The sequence below is a fragment of the Rhipicephalus sanguineus genome, chromosome 1 (genome assembly GCF_013339695.2).
Source record: "Rhipicephalus sanguineus isolate Rsan-2018 chromosome 1, BIME_Rsan_1.4, whole genome shotgun sequence".
In the NCBI taxonomy this organism is placed as follows: Eukaryota; Metazoa; Arthropoda; class Arachnida; order Ixodida; family Ixodidae; genus Rhipicephalus; species Rhipicephalus sanguineus.
In genome coordinates this window covers 324,106,796-324,122,863 of record NC_051176.1, presented here as the reverse complement: position 1 = coordinate 324,122,863, position 16,068 = coordinate 324,106,796, and the positions used below count along the sequence as shown (strand labels likewise).

General features: G+C 48.3%; 1 protein-coding gene across 1 annotated transcript in view; it reads right to left on the bottom strand.

Annotated features, from left to right (window-relative positions):
• Positions 1-16,068, bottom strand: part of LOC119379502 (mitogen-activated protein kinase kinase kinase 13) — a 419,538-nt gene that overhangs the window by 108,154 nt on the left and 295,316 nt on the right. The window lies entirely within an intron of this gene.

Sequence of the window (16,068 nt, the reverse complement as noted above, 5' to 3'; positions counted from 1 at the left end):
CCGACAGACCTCGGGGGCGCATTCGCGAAGGATGCCTTCCCACTGCTCTGGGGTACGGGTGGACCGAAGGATTGGTGGGAGGGGAGGGAAGTAGGCAGCGGTGCACTCTACGGTGACGTGAAATGTTGTGGGGATGGCGCCACATCCTGGACAGGCGTTGGTATAGCGAGTCGGATATAATTTGTGCAGGAAGTGCAGATTTGGAAATGTTCGGGTCTGCAGTCGGCGAAGTGCGACAGCCTCCTCTCGTGTGAAGGGCGCTCGCGGCACGCAACCTGAGCCGTGGTGAAGAACCCAGGAAGAGAGAACGGGCATAGTCTGTGGGGCACCGTTCGAAGCAGCACGAAGAAGCCAGCGTCTCAAGGGTGAAGGGAGCGGCGGGTGCCGGAGGTGCAGCACGATCAGTCCAGGTCGACTTCGGCGACGACCGGGAAAGGCTACCATGGATCCTCGTCACAGCGGAGCGCCTGCAACGCTCCACCTATGTTGGCTGAACGGCCACAGGACAGTCCCCGTGGTGCCACGTCGTCACTTAAGCCGCAGACTCACGTGGAACAAGGGACCGAGGAGGCAGCTAGGCCTAACTCGTCCGCTTCCACTGATGGCCACGACGACGACCGGGAAACCGTCAACAAGTGGTCGTCCAGTTGCTGCTGAGCATCGACGACCACAGGACCGGAGCAAGAGCGTCGACGGCGAGCGCGACGCAACATGTACGACGAGGGTTCGGCTTTGGCGCCGCGCCGACCGTCGTACAAGTAAGGAGGCTCTATTTTGGACGTTACCGAGTGTAGCCGGACTATTAGGATAGCGTGAGACTTGGTTTTACCATAGGTTTTACTAAGTTAAGAATTCTTTAGGCTAATTTTATTGACATGTATTTTTGATCATGTGCATTTTTGTGTGTTTGTTCATTTATTGCTGTGTTGTTCGATAAAGTTTGTTTGCCGTGCCACCGCCGTCTCCCGTCTCTGTCTCTTAATCCCATCCACATTGCAAGCGCTCCCGAGATATGTGATATAATAAGTTGCGAGCCTGCCTGGCCCAGTCACGTATCGTCGGGGGTGGCAGAGATGAATTGGGAGAAGTTGGTGGCCGTAGCAAAAGATTTAGGCATGACCAAACAGGAGACACTGAAGTTTTTGAGGTCGCAGAGGATAGGGAACGAGAGAGCACGCGTACAGCATGAGCGCGAGAAAGAGATTCTTGAACTTAAGTTGACATTAGCTGAAATAAATGCTAGCTCACGCAATGACGTTAGTACTACCGCGACGGCGTCTGCCAGCTCGCCTACTCCCAGGCCTCGTAAGCTGGTGGCACCCTTCGATGAGTGAAAAGGCGACCTCGATGCATACTTGCACCGATTCTAAAGGATCGCCATTGGGCAAGGCTGGGAGAAGAGCGAGTGGGCAAGCGCTCTGAGTCTGTGTCTCGTGGGAGATGCCTTGAGTGTGTTTGACCGCATGCCGGCATAAGTCACTAGAGTATGATTTGGTCAAGAAGACTATTAGAAAAGTTTAGACTGACTGCCGAAGGCTTTCGCGAGAAGTTCCGCTCTTGTAAGACCGGGCATTCTGAAACTGGTAAACAGTTTCTATGCCACATCACCAACTATTTTGATCGGTTGGATGGAGTTGTCGGATACGGCCAAAACGTACGAAGGAGTCCATGATAGAATGGTTGGTGAGCAGTTCCTAAACCGTTGCAGTAATAAGCTAGCTGTGTTTTCGCCAACTCGCCAAATAGGAGGCGAGTTGCCCCCCCTCCCCCTCACTCGCACAGCGTGTCTCCTTGAAACTGCACGCACTGCGAGAACACGGTTGCGACGTGGCTGTCCAATGGATACCGTCACACGATGGAATTGCGGGGAACGAAGCTGCTGACGACCTGGCGAGGACTGCACACGACCCTGCCGTTCCACTGACAACGTACGCGGACTCCGTAGATTCAGCACGCCAGAACATCCGGTGAAAGCTCGCTCGCAACCACCCTGATGCGCGCGTAGCCGCCGGCTGAAAGGAGCGCTCCCTCCTCCTCGCACTGCGGACCGGCTCGGCCTGCCCCGCCGAGCGCCGGCACCGCCTTCGCGGTGCTCCATTACCCCTCTGCGGCGATTGCCGTGAGGAGGAAACGCTGCAGCATGTCCGCATCTTCTGCACCGCCCTAGCTCGGCAACGGGAGCACCTCGCACGCGCCTTCAGGAGGCAAGTGTTACCCTGCGCGACCATGAACGATGTGCTGCACGCGGCCGGAGCCATGGACCGTGTTCGTGGTGCCCTACGCGGGGTGCTCGAACACATTGATACCGCGCAACTCGCAGACCGCCTCTAGGCCGTGCTCAACGCCTGATTAGCGATGACAACGAAGGATCTCCCCCTTCCTCTGCCCCCATCCCTCTACCTGTTGTGACCTTCCCTTCCCGCCTACCATCTATCTCCTCCTTCCCTTTTAACCCCCTTCTCCTAAAGTGGTGACGCGGTTGTGGTGTCCTCGACTGAGAGACAGTTACTGTGTCATTTTCTATTTTCCATCAAGAACCTCTTCTCGCGTACTAAGTCGCACACGCGCGTTGACCAGCTTGCGTTTTGTCATAACTTGAGACATGCGGCGGTATCGGTACCACGAGTGCGCGTTATATCTAAAATAAACTTCTGTGTGAGGCGTCTTCGACTCGTTTTGACAGACGTTGCCTGAGCTTCTATTCCAGTCCCTAAGTGGCACTTCCAAAAATCTCATGTAGCTCAGCTTTTATTTGACCTACTAGGTGATGACCGCGTACATACTGCATGGCATTATTGCTAAGAGGTGGAAAAAGACAAAGCCGACGGTGAAAATAGCAACAAAAGGTTGTATACATTTCTGAATTGATCTCAGTTTTTACACATCGACGCGTCGTAGCATAACATAATAACATACCACATATACTGGCCTGTAGATCGAGGTACGCTCGCACGCCGTTCGCGACCAACGAGCATCACACGAAAAACACTGTCGCGGTCGCTATTATACAATCAGTGCATTCTAACAACATCGAAGACCTGGTTGAAATAGTTATCTTCTGACGGGGTTCACGCACGCAAACATACGACGAAGCGAAATAGCTAGTTCGATCACAATCGTCTTCGCTAAGTGCACAGAAAGCACACACGACACCAAAATCGAATACTACGAAAAAAATGAACTCGAAAGGCGTCTCCATGCATGCGTACGAACATGATGATATGTGATGTTTATTGGCGCAAGGGCCATTTGATGGCCAAAGAGCGCCAGGTCATCGTAACGAATACGAACAATGATTATGGTAAGCGGCTGTAAAAGGGCCTTAAAATTCCTCGCGGAAAAGGAGGGTAAAACATATATGTCTTAAAATCATGAGCGTGACGTGAAATGTATGGGTAGTGGGAATGAATAGCGAGAGAATTAATAGCGTAATGAAACTATGGGTATATGGCATGAGCACGAATGCCTCGTCAACGCCCTTGAGACCAAGGGCTGCGAGGCAGGTGCTTCTTTAAGTGTAATTACCGCAGCAGCAGCCTCTGTTAGGAGGCCATGCTACGGAATGCCTGGGTAGATAAGGTGAAAGTTACAAACTTCTAAAAACGCGAATAGTGATAGGTGTTTAAAAACCGGTTCACCGATGAACATTGATGGGTGTAATGGAATTTGTTGTTGGTAGGACAGTGGAAAGTGTTTTTTCCTAAGTGTGTCTAATTCTTTACACTGTATTAAAATGTGAAGCACGGTTAGTGCTTCACCACATCGTTCACACAAAGGTGAATCGCTACCAGACAGAAGGTGTGTGTGTGTACTATGTGTGTGACCGATTCTAAGTCTGCAGAGTGTAACTTCTCTGTTGCGTGACTTCGATACTGGCGGCCAATTTCCCAGATGCGGTTTGACAGCGTGTAGTTTATTTTGTGTCTGAATGTCCCATGTGCTCTGCCAAAAGGCCCTGAGCTTTCTTTTGAGGAAGGGTTTTAGGTCTAGCGTGGGAATAGCTAAGGATGTATTGGGACTGTTTTCGTGGGCGGATGCTGCTAGCTGGTCCGCCAACACGTTGCCTTGGATCTCGCGATGCCCTGGCCCCAGCACACTACGACATGTTGCTCGAGTGTGCATATCGTGCATAAAGGAGTGTATAGCGAGACAAGTACAGGGTTTTTGTGTTTTTGCAAAGTTTTAATGCTTTGACCACGCTTAGAGAGTCTGTGTATATAACTGCCTTTTGTAGTTTTAATTGTTTAATGTGTTTAACGGCCGTAAGTATCGTGTAAGCTTCTGCTGTGAAGATACTTGAATTAGGGTGCAGAATACCGGAATCGGAAAAGGATGGACCAACGGCTGCGTAAGACACAGATGTATTGGACTTTGAGGCGTCTGTAAAGAATTCTGGACAAGTGTATTTGTGCTGTAGTTCGAGAAAGTATGTACGGATATGTGCAATAGGCGCGTGTTTCGTTACTTCCACAAAAGATACATCGCAATCTATTAGCTGCCACCGCCACGGCGGTAGTTGTGCAGTGGGAGCCATTAGAGAGTGTTCGAAAAGTGGCACACCCATTTCCTCGGCTAAGCCCCTCACGCGAAGTGAGTAGGGCTGTCTTACCGAGGGACGGTGGTCAAAAAGGGCAGAACTGGATAAATCATTAATTCTGGGGTGTGATGGGTGTTCCTTGTCTGCGTTCACTTTGAGGTAATATAAAAAAAACATGTAAGATCGCTGCAGGTGGAGCGACCACTCGTTTGATTCGACGTAGAGGCTTTCCACAGGGCTGGTGCGAAAAGCACCCGTAGAAAGACGAATGCCAGAGTGGTGGACAGGGTCAAGCATCTTCAACGCGCTCGGTGTCGCAGACTGATAAATTACCGCCCCATAATCTAGACGTGTGCGTATGAGGCTTTTATAGAGATTCAACAGGCACTCTTGTCACTACCCCACGTAGTGCGTGACAATACTTTCAGAATATTCATAGTTTTTACGCATTTGTTCATAATATACTTTATGTGTGATATGAAGGTAAGTTTCGTGTCTAGGATTACGCCTAGGAATTTTTGCTCCGTTTTAACAAGTAGCCGTTGACCGTGCAGCTCAATGTCCGGATCCGGATGGATGCCTCTCTTTCTTGAGAATAATACACCAGTGCTTTTTTGCGGGTTGAGATTGAACCCGTCCTCCTCTGCCCATTTGGTTACCTTGTTCAAACCAAGTAGCACCTGCCGCTCGCACATTGAAAGGTTGCAAGATTTATAACCGATCTGCACGTCGTCGACATATGTGCAATAAAACATGTTACGCGGGATTGACAGGCGCAAGTAATTCATTTTGACAATAAAAAGTGTACAACTCAGAACTCCACATTGCGGCACTCCCGCTTCTTGGACAAATGTTCTGGAGAGTACATTGCCCACTCGAACACGGAACGTTCGATTGGACAAGTAACTTTCTATTATATTTAGCCTTCTCCCGCGTATACCTAAGTGGGACAGGTCTCTTAATATTCCAAAGCGCCATGCGGTGTCGTAAGCCTTTTTCATATCGAGGAACACCGAAAGAAAAAATTGCTTGTGGACAAAAGCGTCGCGAATTTGTGCCTCGATACGGATAAGGTGGTCAGAGGTAGGTCTACCCTCTCGAAAACCGCACTGGTATGGGTCAAGTGATTCGTTTGCTTCGAGGAAATGTATAAGTCGGCGGTTTATCATCTTTTCAAAGAGTTTACAGAGGCAGCTTGTCAGTGCAATGGGCCTGTAGCTCGCAACAGAGGATGGGTCCTTACCCTGTTTTAGAATCGGAATATAATGGCTTCTTTCCAGGCCGAGGGGATCTCGCCGGAAAACCAAACAGCACTATACAGTGAAAGAAGGGCTTCTTGAGTTTCAGATGGCAAGTGTTTCAACATTTCATATACAACACGGTCGGAGCCTGGGGCGGAATTATTGCAGCAATTAAGCGATGCTTGTAGCTCAGCTATGCAGAAAGGTTCATTGTATGCTTCGTGTTTTGTGGATTTGCGCTCCAGTTTCTGTTTTTCCATTCGTATTTTGTATCGTTGGAAAGTTTCAGAGTAGTGCGACGAGCTGGACACCTCTTCGAAGTGTGCGCCTAGGAAGTTCGCCTGGTCTTCCAAGCTGTCGCCTTGTGTGTTTACTAGAGGAAGTGAATGTGCTTGTCAACCTGCTACCCTGCTAACCATGTTCCAAACTTTCGCCTCATGTGTATATGAATTGATGCCCGATAAAAACGTCTGCCAACTTTCCCTTCTTGCCTGTCGGCGCGTTCTCCTGCCTTGGGACTTTATGTTCTTGAAACTGTCAAGATTCTCGGCTGTCGGAGAGTCCCTAAGCAATCTCCATGCTTTGTTTTGTTTTTTGCGTGCATTTTGACACTCAGTGTTCCACCACGGGACACGTCGTTTGCCGGGCAGTCCAGTTGTTTGTGGGATGCACTTAGTTGCAGCATCCGTGAGAAAAGCTGTGAAGTACTCTACAGCTCCATCTATGTTTAAACCACACATATCGGTCCAACTTAATCTGGTAACCTTGCGAAACTCTTCCCAATCGGCTTTGTCAATGTTCCATTTGGGAGGCTGTGGGCAACATTAATAGATTATTGTTGCACTCAGAACAATTGGAAAGTGGTCGCTTCCATAAGGATTATTACCGACTTTCCATTTCAATAGAGGTAGAAGTGATGGAGATGTAATGGTAAGATCTATGGACGAGTAGGTATTGTTAGCGAGGTTATAATATGTTAACAGACACGCACCGGAAGAGAAGAGGAACTGTTCAATCAGACGACCTCGTGCATCGCAGCGAGAGTCACCCCATAGACTGCTATGCGCATTATGGTGCATCCAGACGACGGGCCAAACCGCTCTTTTGGCCTGCGGCCTCGCCGTCACGTGACCCTCCACTTCCGGTTGGGGGAGTCCGCAGCTGGGCCGCGGATCGGGACGGGCAACAATGTCGAAAACATTTTCACGAACCGTCCGTTCCCCTCCTCACCTGCGGGCCGCGTGCTCGGAGGGGTGCGGTGTCAACAGGACAGGTTTTTTCCTTCTTTTTTCGGCAGCCGAGTGCGCCGGCGGCTCTTCGAACTTGCGGTTTCTCTTTCGAGACGCGCGCGCTGCATCACCTGCGGTTGGAACAAGACTCGGCCCGGGCTTTATTCCTCCCGTTTCGGACTGCACGTGTGTATCGCGCAAGCGGACGGGCCACTCGCGTTCCTACTGTCACGTGACTCAGCCGCCCGCGGGTCGGTCCGTCGTCTGGATACACCATTAAAGTCCCCAAGGACCAGGTAAGGTTCTGGGAGTTCATTTATTAAAGATTGAAATTCATGTTTTTGTAGTTGGTAGAGAGGTGGTATGTAGAGCGAGCAAATGGTGACGAGTTTGTTCAGAAGAACCGCTCGAACAGCCACTGCCTCGAGGGACGTTTGGAGCGGTAAGTGTGTACATGCTATTCCTTAACTACAACGGCTACACCACCGGATGACGCCATGGCATCGTTCCGGTCCTTTCGGAAAATAATGTAACTACGTAGGAAGTTGGTGTTTTTGGATTTTAAGTGTGTTTCTTGTACACACAGCACTTTTGGTGAATGTTTGTGTAATAGTTCTTGGACGTCGTCGAGATTTCTAAGGAGTCCTCTGACGTTCCATTGTATGATCTGTGTTTCCATATTGGAAGTACAGTAGTGCTGTGTGTACGAACGGGAAGTAGTTGTTCAAACGGAAAGTTGGAACTTAGGTAACAGAGCCGTCGGCGGGCCCTGTTATAGGTTTTTTTTCATTCATTCATTCATTCATTCATTTATTAATACTGTCAGCCCTGTTGTAGGGCTATTACAGGAGTGGAAGGTACAACGTAAACATTCTCGCAATGTACGTACAGAGAGAGAAAGAAGAAAAAAAAACTTTTTGAGAAAATAAGATACTATAAGGTATATCACACTTTTGATGGTCTATAACATATTGTATAACACTAAAGTACTAACAATAGTATATAACAAGTATATCAGACACTTGGAAACAGTTCAAAATGGTAGAGCAATAATTAAGGAAAACACACACACATACAGAAAGCGTGCACAAGAGAAATCGGATACCTAAGTGGGTTCATAATTTCAGGTAGTCATTAATTCTGTCCAAAAAGATGTGTAACGTAGGCGAGGTTACAATTTCGTCGGGTAGCAAGTTCCATTGAGCAATGGCTTTAGGGAAAAAGCTAAACTTGAAGCATTTATTTCGGGCAAACGGCGGGGGAATAAACATACTATGACGATGTCGAGAAATTTCATTGTGTTTAATTTCAAAGTATTGGTCGTGATTTATTTTTATCTTTTCGTATATAATTTCATAGAGATACTTCAATCGTTCGTAAGAGCATCGGACCTCGAGCGAGGAAAGGTCAGCACGTTTGCACAGCTCAGAAGGCGAATGGCATCGTTGGTACTTGTTAAAAATAAACCTCGAAGCAAGCCTTTGCACTCTGTCCAGTTTGATTTTGTTTGATTGTGTATAAGGGTCCCATACTATTCTTGCGTACTCAAGAATAGGGCGTATCAATGTTTTGTATGCTAGGCTTTTAATATCTGTAGTGGCATATCTTAGATTTCGCCTGAGCGCCCAGAGAGCCTTACTGGCTTTAGAAGAGACATTCTTAGCGCGCTCCAAGGAGCTACGCCGCTCTTTCGGCACCAGGGGTACCGACGTTGTGTCCATTGCCTCGTGTGAGGCACTTGACGCCCGCGTACGCGAGCTGTTGGCTTGTTTTTCCGACCTCGCCTGGCGCGGCGTGGTCGTGAGACCCGACGACCCTGGAGTCACCGGGATCACTGGCTGGGCAGGTGGAGGAGACTTAACTGCTGCCACCACGGGGGCAGCCGCCACGCCCGATGGCTCACCTTGAGTGGGCCGGGGCAGCGGCGGTGGCCGATGCGACGCTGCCCCCTGACGCGCCGCATGAGCATAAGTTGGACCGTAGAAGGGCGAACACGTTCTTCGTGCTTCTTTGAATGAAATGTTTTCGCGTACCTTCAGTGATATGATATCTTTTTCTTTTTTCCAGTTTTGACAAGAACGACAATACGCAGCGTGGTCGCCGTCGCAATTCACACAGTGTGGGGTTTCGTTGCAGGTGTCCAAGGCATGGCCTTGGACACCACATTTCGCACAGGTAGGTCGACCACGGCAGGTCTGAGCGCCGTGGCCAAATCTTTGGCATTGGAAACATCAGCGAGGGTTGGCGATGTACGGTCTGATGGTTGTCTTTGTGTACCCAGTTTCTATCCTCTGTGGAAGTTCACTTGTGGAAAAGGTCAATATCAAATATTTAGTTGGGATTTCCTGACTGTTTCTCCTGATTACAATTCGCTTCACATCGGTTACGTACTGGTCCTTCCAGCCTTCGAGGAGTTCAGTTTCTGATAGGTCAAGCAGATCTGTGTCTGATACTACTCCGCGTGCGGAGTTCATGGATCGGTGTGGTGTAACGCTAATAGGAATGTCGCCAAAACTTCGGAGGTTCTTTAGTTTGTCAAATTGTATTTTGTCATTAAGTTGGAGAAACAGGTCACCACTGGCCATTTTTGTAACTTTATAGCCAGCACCTAAGGTGGCTGTCAGTGTTCTGGATACAACAAATGGGGACACGGTTCTAGCTGTTTTGTCAGTCTTGTCACAGTGCACTACGTGATAGCGAGGGAATACTTCTTTGGCTCGAGTGAGAAAGGTGAGTTCATCGGTGCGTACGCGCTTTGAAGCGGTACGATCTTGTAACAACGGGAATGCTCTAAGCATAGTAAATTAATCTGATTCGGCAGCGATGGCGGCCACCCACCACGGAGCCCAACATGGGGACACTACAAGATTCATGGAATTGAAAACATGCAGACGCCAGCCGTACACCGCTACTATAACCAAATGCGCATAGAACAAGGTTGCCTATTTGCACAAGGTTAACCCTTGCCGCCAGGAAAAACGGAAGTAAATAGAAGAGTTGACAGGAAAGATGTAAAGTGGGGGGGAAAGACGAAGTTGTGGGTAGAGAGAGATAGGAAAAGGCGACTGCCGATTTCCCCTGGATGGGTCAGCCCAGAGGTGCCGTCTACGTGAAGCCGGGGCCAAAGGGGTGTGTTGCCTCTGCCAGGGGGCCTGAAAGGTCCAATCACCCGGCGTCGGCTCAACCCCCAGGATCCCCTTTTCCCCGGACACGGCAAAGCCACGCACGGCTAGGCGTGGGAGGAGGTCAAAACCTCCCCATTAGCTCGGGTCCGTGGTGTCGCTACACACCAAACGCCTGCTTGCGCAGACGCCCCTGCGGGGTGCGTACGAACATGTACACAACTTTTGGGACATGTGCACGACGCAGTTACAACGCGACAGGTCGCCGCGTTTTTCACGAAAGGAAACTTCACGGGACACAACAAAAGCAATAAACATTAGCTCCAAATGCTCGCCGCCACTCGTAATCGCACCATCTCGCACGGCGGAACGGCGCCGAGCGTAAAGACAAGCGACGGTGCGGTCCCCAAGCGTCCGCATTGCAATCCGTCGAGTCCACACAAAGATGGCGGCGAGCGCTCATCGTCTCTTTTCGGCGTCTGCTAGCCCGAAAGCAGCCCGAAACCTTCAAGAAAGCTTCCGCAACTAAACTGTCCTGGAAGCTTCTGGCGACCCGCGGGCTCCCCGCGGGTAGCCAGAACCACCCAACCCGAGAAAAACGAACGCCGACCAGAAGTGCCCCGCGCGGGGGACGGAGCAACCTGAGAAAAACGAACGCGCTCTGGCTGGCTCTGGCAGCCCGCGGGTAGCCAGAAGTGGAAAATCGAAGACCCCCACTAATGCGGCGCGATCGCACATGGTTCCGTTTTGCAGAACCGCACCGGAAAAAAAGTCACAGCAAGAAATTAGAACGTCACACAAAAAACGGCAAGCAACTCGACACTTGCAGCGCGCCACTCAAGCACAAAGGACGCACAAAAAGAGCACACACAGGACGAGCGCGAACGAACAACTGTCAGAGCTCGACACTTGCAGCGCACAGCTTAAAAACTAAGACCCTCGAAAAGAATGCACAGATATACACAGGACGAGTGTGAACTAACAACCTTTTCTTTTCAAATGCATCCCTACAACAGATTGAAAAAGAAATTAATGATTATTCAGATTAATTATCTGACTGGCTGAACTTAAAAAAACTTCAATTAAATGTTAGCTAAACTAAGTATATAATATTGAAACCGATAAATAAGCCAATACCTGTTAATATTACTGTTTCATTTAAAGGAAAGCAGATAGACCAGGTAACAACGCAAAAGTTTTTGGGGGTATGGTTTCAAGAAAACCTCTCTTGGGACAATCATGTCAATAAACTCAGCAGCGACCTCAGTAAAGTAGTAGGCTCTATGCATAAAATTAGTAGTCTTATACCACTAACACTAAAGAAAGCAATGTACCATGCCCTCTTTTACTCAGAACTTAGCTATTGTGCATTAATATGGGGAACAACAACTGCAAAAAACTACGACAAATTAATAAAACTACAAAAAAGGGCAATACGAAGTTTAGAAAACTATCATGGTAAACCGCGAAACTTATCCACACACAATCTTTTTGATAAACACTCATTAATCAGATCAAATCAAATTTACTATTATAGATTACTTTTGCACATAAGCACAGACTCCGTGTTAGTAACCTACCCATTTCTTCCCTCGAGATCAATTACGCCATGAAATTACGCCAATTACGTCAGGACCTAGAGTATCAAGTACCCCGGCTATTAAACATTGTTGAGAATCACATAGATTTTCATGCCCCCCGCTTTAAACAATTTGTAAAAAACTTCCTGTTACATTCCACGATAACTTATCAATAAAATATATCTCCCTAATCTTTTTTTGATGTACACCGCATACACGTTTCTTTTCGGTTTGAGTTGAAATTTGAAAGTTCACAATACGTATATATGTTCTTGAAGTGTTTGTATGATATGTTTGTTTTTCATGAAGTATTATGAGGTGTTTTCATGTATGATGTCTAACTGTATTGCTTTATTTGCAGTGATAATTATGCACATGCATTTTGATTTCTCTGGCTGCTCCAGTGTTGGTACTCGCTTCGAAAACGTGTACACGCATGCCGAATGCGCATGAGTAAGAGCCTCTGTCAGGCAATATGGCCTCTGGCTCTTACTCCTCTTTCTGTATCAGAAAGAAAAATAAACTTCAAACTTCAACAGTTGTTACATCTTTGTATTTGAGCAGCGCGCTGCAAGTGTAGACTGTGCACAAACCAACGCTTTTATATGTATATTTTTTTCTAAACTGCGGCACGTGGAGCATGGCCTCCGAGGTTGTGCGCCGGCTGGTTTCCGTCCCAATCGCCCGAAGACAGCGTGATTTCGGAGGTGGGCGTGGTCGACACCTCCGCCGCGCCGCTCGCCACCAAGGCATCGCCGAGGGCTATTCATGGGCCGGGGAAGCCGCCGCGCTTTTGGTGCGGCTTGGATGTGGCGAGGAAGAAGTGGTTTTGCGCTACTATATGATCTTCCACTGACTTGGAAAGGACAGCTTAGTGTGTACAGCTGTAATGATCGTGTTAGAGACTGCACAAAAACACACATGTGTATTTAACACGGTGTGCACACAGCGGTAACATCGAAATGTTCTCTCAGTTGCGCAGAACGCCAGCACATGTACGCAAGGTAGCCGCTCAAACGCTCAGTTTAAGCAGCATGCGCGCGTTACAAAGAAATAAGGTCCAGCGCACGCTGAAGAGGGGCGCTAAGTAAACCGACCAAACTCGGCGTCAGTCGTGCTTTCTTCTTGCGATGCCGCCGCCAGGTCTGGCACGGCCAGACAGACCTGCGGCGAAGGCTAAATCTGTGCTCGCATAGCTTTCCAGCCATGCTTGGCGCCTTCCTTTCAAACTACATAAAAAAACGCTCAAGCACGTGCACTGAGTTTCTTGCGCGTGCGACGACCCTCCTCGCAGATGACGTCGAGTGCATACCTCCTATACATTTAGTTATCTTTGTATAAGTGAAATAACATTACGCTGAATATTTTGAACATGTTTGGTAAACTTCATCAAGCTTATACTGGAGAAATCTCAACCGCTGTTGTAAGAGTTCACTGTGTGTTGTGAGCTTTTCTTCTTGTACTGTTTAGGGCTTGCAAAGTGGTCCAGGCTAGTCATTATTAACATCAGTCTGATATACATTTATTTATCTTTATGTAAGTGAAATAATGCTACACTGGACGTTTTGAATATATTTAGAAAACTTCAAGCTTATACTGGAGAAATCTCAACCGCTTTTGTAAGCGTTCATTGTGTGTTGTGATCTTGACAAGTTACCAAGACTAGATTGATTGACTGAAATAAATTTAATGATCAAGATTAGATGTTTTTGTAATAAATGTGATATCCATTTATTTATTGTAAGTGCAATAAAATTAGTCATTTTTGAAATTTTTAGAGTGAAAAAATTCCAAATTTGCATGCCGCTTTGAGTACTTGAAAAACCTGCGACAGGTCCAACAAAGTCCTTAAATATCCTTGAATTTTTGCTTTGCAAAGCTGTACGAACCCCGTGTAAGGGACCCTTTTGCATCCCTGGTAGATGCGTCTATGTGTAACGCCCTGCCAACATGAGATTAGAAAACGTATTGGCGAATTGACACAGCTGTTTTGTCCTTATCTGAGCTTATTCATTATTGCTTTGTTCGTAATAAAACAGTTACAGGTATATTTCTCCATGTAAAAAAAAAGGCTTTTGATGCTGCTGTCGACAGCATATTATTGAATGAATTAGAATATTACAGCTTTCATAGACGGTGCCTACATTTCTTCGAAATTACCTATTAAACCAGAAACAGACAGTGGAAATAGCTTATACCCAAACTGCGCTTTATGACATAACTCCAGCTGCACCCTAAGGCTCAGTCCCTAGACCAATATCCGTCACATTATATACTTACCACTTTTCCCGTGCCATAAAACTAAAGCAAAAAAAAAGAACGTTCGAGTATTTATGTATGCTGGAGACACCACTCTAATATGCTTCCGAGACTCACCAGTCCAAAACCTAATTTCTACGAATTATGAGCTCAAAGACGTCCATAAATCGTTCAGTTCGAACAAGCTAGCGCTATTACAGAAAAAAAAAATGGCTGTGGTTTAACTCTTGTAAACCTAGTTATCACGAGCAAAGCATGTGTTGGGCTTCGTTTTCCAAAGAACGTACAAGCAGTGTTTCATTCAAGTTAGGCTTCTTATTCTGCTTGTTCGCATTGATTAACGACGGCAGCTGCTGTGGCTTTGATCGTGACAGGCTTCCGTGCTTGATAAGCTTCTCTGCAACGTAGCCTCCCTTTTCCCTGATGTTTCGGCAGGCAACTTTGCCTTTGCTTGAGATTTCACAGCCTGCCGCGTAGCTGTCTACTGGGTGACCGGATTCGCTTCCGCTGAAGCGCATGCACAGACAGTCCAGCAGGCGTGTCATCCATGGTGAGACTGAGCGACCAAACGCCGGTGAAGCAGCCTTAAAGGGATACTGAACAAAAATTGGAAAAAAACTGATGAAAACATGGAAATTCTACTCGGAAGACGCGAATGTTCCGATAAACTGGGTTTATTTCACGTATTTTTGAACACTGGTGGTATCTTTGGTGGATTGTCAGCGCATGGCGACTGCACGCCAGCGTGAAGCAGGGTGCCCGTGTTCCTGTCCTCACTTTCTCTTTCTCCACCTCTCCTTTACAAATGCGCTGAGGAGTACCTCACCATTGAGGGGCTTTACCCCCACCAGGAGCATTGTTCACTGCCGGCGCCGTTCGTAGTGGCTCTATGAACTGTAGTAGGCATAGGTGAGCGCACAATGGGGGGAGGGGGGGCGCCCCCCCCCAATCATCTTGAGGGGGCGCTTGTCCCATACCTTGACTCAGTCGGACCTTATACGCCATTTTTTTATGCGGATGGTTATGGCTACGCATGCTTTTTGACAATGACCGAGGATCCTTGATGGTGAATTCAAAGAACAGTTTACTTCCTACCCCCGGAAAGGCTACGACAGGCCCTTGCGAGAAGCACACCATCACTTAATTTTAATTTCTGCATACATGGTGGAGCTTGTTTCGTTTTGTTCGGGGGAGGGGGGGGGGGGGGCGAAGGCTGGCATTGTTGCCATTTCCGTTTCGGGTACATGAAACATCACCTCCTGTAGTTCACGGCGCGGCCACTAGACACTGAAGCTTGGAAAAACGCATTAAATTAATTATTTTCCTTAGTTTTTGCCTGAAAAGATGGTTGTGTCTATCGATTACAGAACCCAATCTTTCAATTTGGCTTAAAATCTTGGCGGCGAAAATTCTGTTCAGTGTCCCTTCAAACATTCGCCTGGTCACGTGGTACCGTAGCAGCGAGGCTGCGAGCGAGCGGAGCTCCGACGCCTCTCAGCAGCGGATCACATGGCGTGACGTCACGACTGCCATGGTAGCACTCCGGTAGCTCAAGCACGGCCGGGCTAGACCGCACGCGCGCTTCTTTCCTTACGGCCTTCTCACCCGTCGCGAAAGCATACTGAGAGTTTCTCAGTATGTTTCGCCGCCCGGCGGCGGTAGGGGCGCTGCGACCCTGACCGTGCTAGAGTTACTGTATATGCTTACTGTATATGCTACCTTTAGGTAGCAGAGTTGCGCCTCTGATAGAACTCGCCGCTCGCGCAACCATTCGCCCATCGCGCTCACGTGCGCAAAAAGCATCCGTTTTAGGGAAAGCCAACTTCACGGCCGCGCGGGTGCTGGCGATCGCTGCGCCACCACCGCTGTATCAAGCCAAATCAAGCCGTCCGGCGAAGCGCAAGGCGGTCCAGCTGAGTTCAGATTGTTTGTCGTTGTTGTGGTGGTATCTTCTGCTGTCCGTTTTTGCGAACGTCTGCGCGGCGCAGCGCCTTGACTCAGTGTTGCGAAGTTGCGGCAATGGCAGGATGCTGCGCTCCCCACTGCACGAACCGACAAGAACACGGAAAGGCGTTCTTTTCGATTCCATGTGGCAAGTCT